The sequence below is a fragment of the Idiotropiscis lumnitzeri genome, chromosome 5 (assembly GCF_059441095.1).
Source record: "Idiotropiscis lumnitzeri isolate Australia: NSW breed Sydney's pygmy pipehorse chromosome 5, RoL_Ilum_1.0, whole genome shotgun sequence".
Classification (NCBI taxonomy): Eukaryota; Metazoa; Chordata; class Actinopteri; order Syngnathiformes; family Syngnathidae; genus Idiotropiscis; species Idiotropiscis lumnitzeri.
The window spans coordinates 4,728,238-4,739,121 of NC_142395.1; the positions used below are offsets into that span (position 1 = coordinate 4,728,238).

The window sequence follows — 10,884 nt, forward strand, 5'->3', positions numbered from 1 at the left end:
ATATTGGTGGTACGGGGCTGGTATAATATTAGTGCCCCCATGTGGTCCGAATGTGTAGCTACGGAGCCACACACGTCTCCTGACACGCATTTGCAAATCAGCACACGCATTTGCGAGTCGTCCGCGGCAGGACTGTAGCAAACGTCACCTGTAAGAACACAGCCAATCAAAAGGTCCCGTTTTTACAGGTCGCCCATCTACGGATTTTTGTCCGCATTTAACCATGTGTATGTGCCAACAAATCATTGTACACATTTGCTGATATTTGTCATATATCTGTGACTTCAATCATGCATTGTAGATTGTTGTGACACATATGTGACTGTGGTTATAGTTTCAGATTCTTGTTACGTATTTTTGGATTGAAGTATTTGCCACAATAAAGACCACATGTATAAAATGCAAAATTTTGGAGGGAATTCTCGCTTACGGCCATACTACCCTGAGAACGCCCGATCTCGTCCGATCTCGGAAGCTAAGCAGGGTCGGGCCTGGTTAGTACTTGGATGGGAGACCGCCTGGGAATACCAGGTGCTGTAAGCTTTTGCACCGCAAAAAATAAATAAATAAAAATAACTTTGACAAATGTAAGCAAGTATGCGAGCTGCTTTTTTATAAATTTCCACATATTCGCCTGACAGGCTGAGAGCACAAAATGCCAACATTCAGCGTCCTCTGCCTTTGGGTGTTGCTACAGTCTCGCCGTGGACGACTCGCAAATGCGTGTGGCAATTTGCAAATGCGTGTCTGGAGACTTGACTGTGGCTCCGGAGCCACACATTGACCAAAATGGTACCCTCGGAGTCTACAGGTGTAGCAGACATATGACCCGATGCAGTCCGGTTGGGTTGGTGCAGTGAGTGTTTACTAAATAAAAAGTTAATGAATCAATTTTAAAAAATGGTGTTTACTGAATGCAATAAAGGGAAGTATAGTTAATGTCGCAATTAGCAGGTGTGGAGAAGCTTCATTCATTTTTTTTAGCTTCACTGGTTATATCATTGGTTCTTATTTTATTAGTTCCACTTTATTCTTCCATTTATTCCAATTTAATTTAAATAATGTCAAATAAATGGTACATGACCATGGGTGGATAGCAGTGAACGCCCCCCCAAGTTATTGGTGTATATATTGGTGGTACGGGGCTGGTATAATATTAGTGCCCCCATGTGGTCCGAATGTGTAGCTACGGAGCCACACACGTCTCCTGACACGCATTTGCAAATCAGCACACGCATTTGCGAGTCGTCCGCGGCAGGACTGTAGCAAACGTCACCTGTAAGAACACAGCCAATCAAAAGGTCCCGTTTTTACAGGTCGCCCATCTACGGATTTTTGTCCGCATTTAACCATGTGTATGTGCCAACAAATCATTGTACACATTTGCTGATATTTGTCATATATCTGTGACTTCAATCATGCATTGTAGATTGTTGTGACACATTTGTGACTGTGGTTATAGTTTCAGATTCTTGTTACGTATTTTTGGATTGAAGTATTTGCCACAATAAAGACCACATGTATAAAATGCAAAATTTTGGAGGGAATTCTCGCTTACGGCCATACTACCCTGAGAACGCCCGATCTCGTCCGATCTCGGAAGCTAAGCAGGGTCGGGCCTGGTTAGTACTTGGATGGGAGACCGCCTGGGAATACCAGGTGCTGTAAGCTTTTGCACCGCAAAAAATAAATAAATAAAAATAACTTTGACAAATGTAAGCAAGTATGCGAGCTGCTTTTTTATAAATTTCCACATATTCGCCTGACAGGCTGAGAGCACAAAATGCCAACATTCAGCGTCCTCTGCCTTTGGGTGTTGCTACAGTCTCGCCGTGGACGACTCGCAAATGCGTGTGGCAATTTGCAAATGCGTGTCTGGAGACTTGACTGTGGCTCCGGAGCCACACATTGACCAAAAGGGTACCCTCGGAGTCTACAGGTGTAGCAGACATATGACCCGATGCAGTCCGGTTGGGTTGGTGCAGTGAGTGTTTACTAAATAAAAAGTTAATGAATCAATTTTAAAAAATGGTGTTTACTGAATGCAATAAAGGGAAGTATAGTTAATGTGGCAATTAGCAGGTGTGGAGAAGCTTCATTCATTTTTTTTAGCTTCACTGGTTATATCATTGGTTCTTATTTTATTAGTTCCACTTTATTCTTCCATTTATTCCAATTTAATTTAAATAATGTCAAATAAATGGTACATGACCATGGGTGGATAGCAGTGAACGCCCCCCCAAGTTATTGGTGTATATATTGGTGGTACGGGGCTGGTATAATATTAGTGCCCCCATGTGGTCCGAATGTGTAGCTACGGAGCCACACACGTCTCCTGACACGCATTTGCAAATCAGCACACGCATTTGCGAGTCGTCCGCGGCAGGACTGTAGCAAACGTCACCTGTAAGAACACAGCCAATCAAAAGGTCCCGTTTTTACAGGTCGCCCATCTACGGATTTTTGTCCGCATTTAACCATGTGTATGTGCCAACAAATCATTGTACACATTTGCTGATATTTGTCATATATCTGTGACTTCAATCATGCATTGTAGATTGTTGTGACACATTTGTGACTGTGGTTATAGTTTCAGATTCTTGTTACGTATTTTTGGATTGAAGTATTTGCCACAATAAAGACCACATGTATAAAATGCAAAATGTTGGAGGGAATTCTCGCTTACGGCCATACTACCCTGAGAACGCCCGATCTCGTCCGATCTCGGAAGCTAAGCAGGGTCGGGCCTGGTTAGTACTTGGATGGGAGACCGCCTGGGAATACCAGGTGCTGTAAGCTTTTGCACCGCAAAAAATAAATAAATAAAAATAACTTTGACAAATGTAAGCAAGTATGCGAGCTGCTTTTTTATAAATTTCCACATATTCGCCTGACAGGCTGAGAGCACAAAATGCCAACATTCGGCGTCCTCTGCCTTTGGGTGTTGCTACAGTCTCGCCGTGGACGACTCGCAAATGCGTGTGGCAATTTGCAAATGCGTGTCTGGAGACTTGACTGTGGCTCCGGAGCCACACATTGACCAAAAGGGTACCCTCGGAGTCTACAGGTGTAGCAGACATATGACCCGATGCAGTCCGGTTGGGTTGGTGCAGTGAGTGTTTACTAAATAAAAAGTTAATGAATCAATTTTAAAAAATGGTGTTTACTGAATGCAATAAAGGGAAGTATAGTTAATGTCGCAATTAGCAGGTGTGGAGAAGCTTCATTCATTTTTTTTAGCTTCACTGGTTATATCATTGGTTCTTATTTTATTAGTTCCACTTTATTCTTCCATTTATTCCAATTTAATTTAAATAATGTCAAATAAATGGTACATGACCATGGGTGGATAGCAGTGAACGCCCCCCCAAGTTATTGGTGTATATATTGGTGGTACGGGGCTGGTATAATATTAGTGCCCCCATGTGGTCCGAATGTGTAGCTACGGAGCCACACACGTCTCCTGACACGCATTTGCAAATCAGCACACGCATTTGCGAGTCGTCCGAGGCAGGACTGTAGCAAACGTCACCTGTAAGAACACAGCCAATCAAAAGGTCCCGTTTTTACAGGTCGCCCATCTACGGATTTTTGTCCGCATTTAACCATGTGTATGTGCCAACAAATCATTGTACACATTTGCTGATATTTGTCATATATCTGTGACTTCAATCATGCATTGTAGATTGTTGTGACACATTTGTGACTGTGGTTATAGTTTCAGATTCTAGTTACGTATTTTTGGATTGAAGTATTTGCCACAATAAAGACCACATGTATAAAATGCAAAATTTTGGAGGGAATTCTCGCTTACGGCCATACTACCCTGAGAACGCCCGATCTCGTCCGATCTCGGAAGCTAAGCAGGGTCGGGCCTGGTTAGTACTTGGATGGGAGACCGCCTGGGAATACCAGGTGCTGTAAGCTTTTGCACCGCAAAAAATAAATAAATAAAAATAACTTTGACAAATGTAAGCAAGTATGCGAGCTGCTTTTTTATAAATTTCCACATATTCGCCTGACAGGCTGAGAGCACAAAATGCCAACATTCAGCGTCCTCTGCCTTTGGGTGTTGCTACAGTCTCGCCGTGGACGACTCGCAAATGCGTGTGGCAATTTGCAAATGCGTGTCTGGAGACTTGACTGTGGCTCCGGAGCCACACATTGACCAAAATGGTACCCTCGGAGTCTACAGGTGTAGCAGACATATGATCCGATGCAGTCCGGTTGGGTTGGTGCAGTGAGTGTTTACTAAATAAAAAGTTAATGAATCAATTTTAAAAAATGGTGTTTACTGAATGCAATAAAGGGAAGTATAGTTAATGTCGCAATTAGCAGGTGTGGAGAAGCTTCATTCATTTTTTTTAGCTTCACTGGTTATATCATTGGTTCTTATTTTATTAGTTCCACTTTATTCTTCCATTTATTCCAATTTAATTTAAATAATGTCAAATAAATGGTACATGACCATGGGTGGATAGCAGTGAACGCCCCCCCAAGTTATTGGTGTATATATTGGTGGTACGGGGCTGGTATAATATTAGTGCCCCCATGTGGTCCGAATGTGTAGCTACGGAGCCACACACGTCTCCTGACACGCATTTGCAAATCAGCACACGCATTTGCGAGTCGTCCGCGGCAGGACTGTAGCAAACGTCACCTGTAAGAACACAGCCAATCAAAAGGTCCCGTTTTTACAGGTCGCCCATCTACGGATTTTTGTCCGCATTTAACCATGTGTATGTGCCAACAAATCATTGTACACATTTGCTGATATTTGTCATATATCTGTGACTTCAATCATGCATTGTAGATTGTTGTGACACATATGTGACTGTGGTTATAGTTTCAGATTCTTGTTACGTATTTTTGGATTGAAGTATTTGCCACAATAAAGACCACATGTATAAAATGCAAAATTTTGGAGGGAATTCTCGCTTACGGCCATACTACCCTGAGAACGCCCGATCTCGTCCGATCTCGGAAGCTAAGCAGGGTCGGGCCTGGTTAGTACTTGGATGGGAGACCGCCTGGGAATACCAGGTGCTGTAAGCTTTTGCACCGCAAAAAATAAATAAATAAAAATAACTTTGACAAATGTAAGCAAGTATGCGAGCTGCTTTTTTATAAATTTCCACATATTCGCCTGACAGGCTGAGAGCACAAAATGCCAACATTCAGCGTCCTCTGCCTTTGGGTGTTGCTACAGTCTCGCCGTGGACGACTCGCAAATGCGTGTGGCAATTTGCAAATGCGTGTCTGGAGACTTGACTGTGGCTCCGGAGCCACACATTGACCAAAAGGGTACCCTCGGAGTCTACAGGTGTAGCAGACATATGACCCGATGCAGTCCGGTTGGGTTGGTGCAGTGAGTGTTTACTAAATAAAAAGTTAATGAATCAATTTTAAAAAATGGTGTTTACTGAATGCAATAAAGGGAAGTATAGTTAATGTCGCAATTAGCAGGTGTGGAGAAGCTTCATTCATTTATTTTAGCTTCACTGGTTATATCATTGGTTCTTATTTTATTAGTTCCACTTTATTCTTCCATTTATTCCAATTTAATTTAAATAATGTCAAATAAATGGTACATGACCATGGGTGGATAGCAGTGAACGCCCCCCCAAGTTATTGGTGTATATATTGGTGGTACGGGGCTGGTATAATATTAGTGCCCCCATGTGGTCCGAATGTGTAGCTACGGAGCCACACACGTCTCCTGACACGCATTTGCAAATCAGCACACGCATTTGCGAGTCGTCCGCGGCAGGACTGTAGCAAACGTCACCTGTAAGAACACAGCCAATCAAAAGGTCCCGTTTTTACAGGTCGCCCATCTACGGATTTTTGTCCGCATTTAACCATGTGTATGTGCCAACAAATCATTGTACACATTTGCTGATATTTGTCATATATCTGTGACTTCAATCATGCATTGTAGATTGTTGTGACACATTTGTGACTGTGGTTATAGTTTCAGATTCTTGTTACGTATTTTTGGATTGAAGTATTTGCCACAATAAAGACCACATGTATAAAATGCAAAATTTTGGAGGGAATTCTCGCTTACGGCCATACTACCCTGAGAACGCCCGATCTCGTCCGATCTCGGAAGCTAAGCAGGGTCGGGCCTGGTTAGTACTTGGATGGGAGACCGCCTGGGAATACCAGGTGCTGTAAGCTTTTGCACCGCAAAAAATAAATAAATAAAAATAACTTTGACAAATGTAAGCAAGTATGCGAGCTGCTTTTTTATAAATTTCCACATATTCGCCTGACAGGCTGAGAGCACAAAATGCCAACATTCAGCGTCCTCTGCCTTTGGGTGTTGCTACAGTCTCGCCGTGGACGACTCGCAAATGCGTGTGGCAATTTGCAAATGCGTGTCTGGAGACTTGACTGTGGCTCCGGAGCCACACATTGACCAAAATGGTACCCTCGGAGTCTACAGGTGTAGCAGACATATGACCCGATGCAGTCCGGTTGGGTTGGTGCAGTGAGTGTTTACTAAATAAAAAGTTAATGAATCAATTTTAAAAAATGGTGTTTACTGAATGCAATAAAGGGAAGTATAGTTAATGTCGCAATTAGCAGGTGTGGAGAAGCTTCATTCATTTTTTTTAGCTTCACTGGTTATATCATTGGTTCTTATTTTATTAGTTCCACTTTATTCTTCCATTTATTCCAATTTAATTTAAATAATGTCAAATAAATGGTACATGACCATGGGTGGATAGCAGTGAACGCCCCCCCAAGTTATTGGTGTATATATTGGTGGTACGGGGCTGGTATAATATTAGTGCCCCCATGTGGTCCGAATGTGTAGCTACGGAGCCACACACGTCTCCTGACACGCATTTGCAAATCAGCACACGCATTTGCGAGTCGTCCGCGGCAGGACTGTAGCAAACGTCACCTGTAAGAACACAGCCAATCAAAAGGTCCCGTTTTTACAGGTCGCCCATCTACGGATTTTTGTCCGCATTTAACCATGTGTATGTGCCAACAAATCATTGTACACATTTGCTGATATTTGTCATATATCTGTGACTTCAATCATGCATTGTAGATTGTTGTGACACATATGTGACTGTGGTTATAGTTTCAGATTCTTGTTACGTATTTTTGGATTGAAGTATTTGCCACAATAAAGACCACATGTATAAAATGCAAAATTTTGGAGGGAATTCTCGCTTACGGCCATACTACCCTGAGAACGCCCGATCTCGTCCGATCTCGGAAGCTAAGCAGGGTCGGGCCTGGTTAGTACTTGGATGGGAGACCGCCTGGGAATACCAGGTGCTGTAAGCTTTTGCACCGCAAAAAATAAATAAATAAAAATAACTTTGACAAATGTAAGCAAGTATGCGAGCTGCTTTTTTATAAATTTCCACATATTCGCCTGACAGGCTGAGAGCACAAAATGCCAACATTCAGCGTCCTCTGCCTTTGGGTGTTGCTACAGTCTCGCCGTGGACGACTCGCAAATGCGTGTGGCAATTTGCAAATGCGTGTCTGGAGACTTGACTGTGGCTCCGGAGCCACACATTGACCAAAAGGGTACCCTCGGAGTCTACAGGTGTAGCAGACATATGACCCGATGCAGTCCGGTTGGGTTGGTGCAGTGAGTGTTTACTAAATAAAAAGTTAATGAATCAATTTTAAAAAATGGTGTTTACTGAATGCAATAAAGGGAAGTATAGTTAATGTGGCAATTAGCAGGTGTGGAGAAGCTTCATTCATTTTTTTTAGCTTCACTGGTTATATCATTGGTTCTTATTTTATTAGTTCCACTTTATTCTTCCATTTATTCCAATTTAATTTAAATAATGTCAAATAAATGGTACATGACCATGGGTGGATAGCAGTGAACGCCCCCCCAAGTTATTGGTGTATATATTGGTGGTACGGGGCTGGTATAATATTAGTGCCCCCATGTGGTCCGAATGTGTAGCTACGGAGCCACACACGTCTCCTGACACGCATTTGCAAATCAGCACACGCATTTGCGAGTCGTCCGCGGCAGGACTGTAGCAAACGTCACCTGTAAGAACACAGCCAATCAAAAGGTCCCGTTTTTACAGGTCGCCCATCTACGGATTTTTGTCCGCATTTAACCATGTGTATGTGCCAACAAATCATTGTACACATTTGCTGATATTTGTCATATATCTGTGACTTCAATCATGCATTGTAGATTGTTGTGACACATTTGTGACTGTGGTTATAGTTTCAGATTCTTGTTACGTATTTTTGGATTGAAGTATTTGCCACAATAAAGACCACATGTATAAAATGCAAAATGTTGGAGGGAATTCTCGCTTACGGCCATACTACCCTGAGAACGCCCGATCTCGTCCGATCTCGGAAGCTAAGCAGGGTCGGGCCTGGTTAGTACTTGGATGGGAGACCGCCTGGGAATACCAGGTGCTGTAAGCTTTTGCACCGCAAAAAATAAATAAATAAAAATAACTTTGACAAATGTAAGCAAGTATGCGAGCTGCTTTTTTATAAATTTCCACATATTCGCCTGACAGGCTGAGAGCACAAAATGCCAACATTCAGCGTCCTCTGCCTTTGGGTGTTGCTACAGTCTCGCCGTGGACGACTCGCAAATGCGTGTGGCAATTTGCAAATGCGTGTCTGGAGACTTGACTGTGGCTCCGGAGCCACACATTGACCAAAATGGTACCCTCGGAGTCTACAGGTGTAGCAGACATATGACCCGATGCAGTCCGGTTGGGTTGGTGCAGTGAGTGTTTACTAAATAAAAAGTTAATGAATCAATTTTAAAAAATGGTGTTTACTGAATGCAATAAAGGGAAGTATAGTTAATGTCGCAATTAGCAGGTGTGGAGAAGCTTCATTCATTTTTTTTAGCTTCACTGGTTATATCATTGGTTCTTATTTTATTAGTTCCACTTTATTCTTCCATTTATTCCAATTTAATTTAAATAATGTCAAATAAATGGTACATGACCATGGGTGGATAGCAGTGAACGCCCCCCCAAGTTATTGGTGTATATATTGGTGGTACGGGGCTGGTATAATATTAGTGCCCCCATGTGGTCCGAATGTGTAGCTACGGAGCCACACACGTCTCCTGACACGCATTTGCAAATCAGCACACGCATTTGCGAGTCGTCCGCGGCAGGACTGTAGCAAACGTCACCTGTAAGAACACAGCCAATCAAAAGGTCCCGTTTTTACAGGTCGCCCATCTACGGATTTTTGTCCGCATTTAACCATGTGTATGTGCCAACAAATCATTGTACACATTTGCTGATATTTGTCATATATCTGTGACTTCAATCATGCATTGTAGATTGTTGTGACACATATGTGACTGTGGTTATAGTTTCAGATTCTTGTTACGTATTTTTGGATTGAAGTATTTGCCACAATAAAGACCACATGTATAAAATGCAAAATTTTGGAGGGAATTCTCGCTTACGGCCATACTACCCTGAGAACGCCCGATCTCGTCCGATCTCGGAAGCTAAGCAGGGTCGGGCCTGGTTAGTACTTGGATGGGAGACCGCCTGGGAATACCAGGTGCTGTAAGCTTTTGCACCGCAAAAAATAAATAAATAAAAATAACTTTGACAAATGTAAGCAAGTATGCGAGCTGCTTTTTTATAAATTTCCACATATTCGCCTGACAGGCTGAGAGCACAAAATGCCAACATTCAGCGTCCTCTGCCTTTGGGTGTTGCTACAGTCTCGCCGTGGACGACTCGCAAATGCGTGTGGCAATTTGCAAATGCGTGTCTGGAGACTTGACTGTGGCTCCGGAGCCACACATTGACCAAAATGGTACCCTCGGAGTCTACAGGTGTAGCAGACATATGACCCGATGCAGTCCGGTTGGGTTGGTGCAGTGAGTGTTTACTAAATAAAAAGTTAATGAATCAATTTTAAAAAATGGTGTTTACTGAATGCAATAAAGGGAAGTATAGTTAATGTCGCAATTAGCAGGTGTGGAGAAGCTTCATTCATTTTTTTTAGCTTCACTGGTTATATCATTGGTTCTTATTTTATTAGTTCCACTTTATTCTTCCATTTATTCCAATTTAATTTAAATAATGTCAAATAAATGGTACATGACCATGGGTGGATAGCAGTGAACGCCCCCCCAAGTTATTGGTGTATATATTGGTGGTACGGGGCTGGTATAATATTAGTGCCCCCATGTGGTCCGAATGTGTAGCTACGGAGCCACACACGTCTCCTGACACGCATTTGCAAATCAGCACACGCATTTGCGAGTCGTCCGCGGCAGGACTGTAGCAAACGTCACCTGTAAGAACACAGCCAATCAAAAGGTCCCGTTTTTACAGGTCGCCCATCTACGGATTTTTGTCCGCATTTAACCATGTGTATGTGCCAACAAATCATTGTACACATTTGCTGATATTTGTCATATATCTGTGACTTCAATCATGCATTGTAGATTGTTGTGACACATTTGTGACTGTGGTTATAGTTTCAGATTCTTGTTACGTATTTTTGGATTGAAGTATTTGCCACAATAAAGACCACATGTATAAAATGCAAAATTTTGGAGGGAATTCTCGCTTACGGCCATACTACCCTGAGAACGCCCGATCTCGTCCGATCTCGGAAGCTAAGCAGGGTCGGGCCTGGTTAGTACTTGGATGGGAGACCGCCTGGGAATACCAGGTGCTGTAAGCTTTTGCACCGCAAAAAATAAATAAATAAAAATAACTTTGACAAATGTAAGCAAGTATGCGAGCTGCTTTTTTATAAATTTCCACATATTCGCCTGACAGGCTGAGAGCACAAAATGCCAACATTCAGCGTCCTCTGCCTTTGGGTGTTGCTACAGTCTCGCCGTGGACGACTCGCAAATGCGTGTGGCAA

General features: G+C 42.7%; 10 non-coding genes across 10 annotated transcripts; all 10 read left to right on the top strand.

Annotated features, from left to right (window-relative positions):
- Positions 1-424: 424 nt before the first annotated feature.
- On the top strand, positions 425-543 carry LOC148336042 (5S ribosomal RNA). Its single transcript, XR_015843711.1, has one exon. It is a non-coding gene; the product is annotated as a 5S ribosomal RNA (ribosomal RNA).
- A 1,009-nt stretch (positions 544-1,552) lies between these two features.
- Positions 1,553-1,671, top strand: LOC148336043 (5S ribosomal RNA). The gene has a single exon (XR_015843722.1). It is a non-coding gene; the product is annotated as a 5S ribosomal RNA (ribosomal RNA).
- A 1,009-nt stretch (positions 1,672-2,680) lies between these two features.
- On the top strand, positions 2,681-2,799 carry LOC148336044 (5S ribosomal RNA). Its single transcript, XR_015843733.1, has one exon. It is a non-coding gene; the product is annotated as a 5S ribosomal RNA (ribosomal RNA).
- Positions 2,800-3,808: 1,009 nt separating this feature from the next.
- On the top strand, positions 3,809-3,927 carry LOC148336045 (5S ribosomal RNA). Its single transcript, XR_015843744.1, has one exon. It is a non-coding gene; the product is annotated as a 5S ribosomal RNA (ribosomal RNA).
- A 1,009-nt stretch (positions 3,928-4,936) lies between these two features.
- Positions 4,937-5,055, top strand: LOC148336046 (5S ribosomal RNA). The gene has a single exon (XR_015843755.1). It is a non-coding gene; the product is annotated as a 5S ribosomal RNA (ribosomal RNA).
- A 1,009-nt stretch (positions 5,056-6,064) lies between these two features.
- On the top strand, positions 6,065-6,183 carry LOC148336047 (5S ribosomal RNA). The gene has a single exon (XR_015843766.1). It is a non-coding gene; the product is annotated as a 5S ribosomal RNA (ribosomal RNA).
- Positions 6,184-7,192: 1,009 nt separating this feature from the next.
- LOC148336048 (5S ribosomal RNA) lies at positions 7,193-7,311 on the top strand. The gene has a single exon (XR_015843777.1). It is a non-coding gene; the product is annotated as a 5S ribosomal RNA (ribosomal RNA).
- Positions 7,312-8,320: 1,009 nt separating this feature from the next.
- Positions 8,321-8,439, top strand: LOC148336049 (5S ribosomal RNA). The gene has a single exon (XR_015843788.1). It is a non-coding gene; the product is annotated as a 5S ribosomal RNA (ribosomal RNA).
- Positions 8,440-9,448: 1,009 nt separating this feature from the next.
- On the top strand, positions 9,449-9,567 carry LOC148336050 (5S ribosomal RNA). The gene has a single exon (XR_015843799.1). It is a non-coding gene; the product is annotated as a 5S ribosomal RNA (ribosomal RNA).
- Positions 9,568-10,576: 1,009 nt separating this feature from the next.
- LOC148336051 (5S ribosomal RNA) lies at positions 10,577-10,695 on the top strand. The gene has a single exon (XR_015843810.1). It is a non-coding gene; the product is annotated as a 5S ribosomal RNA (ribosomal RNA).
- Positions 10,696-10,884: the final 189 nt, after the last annotated feature.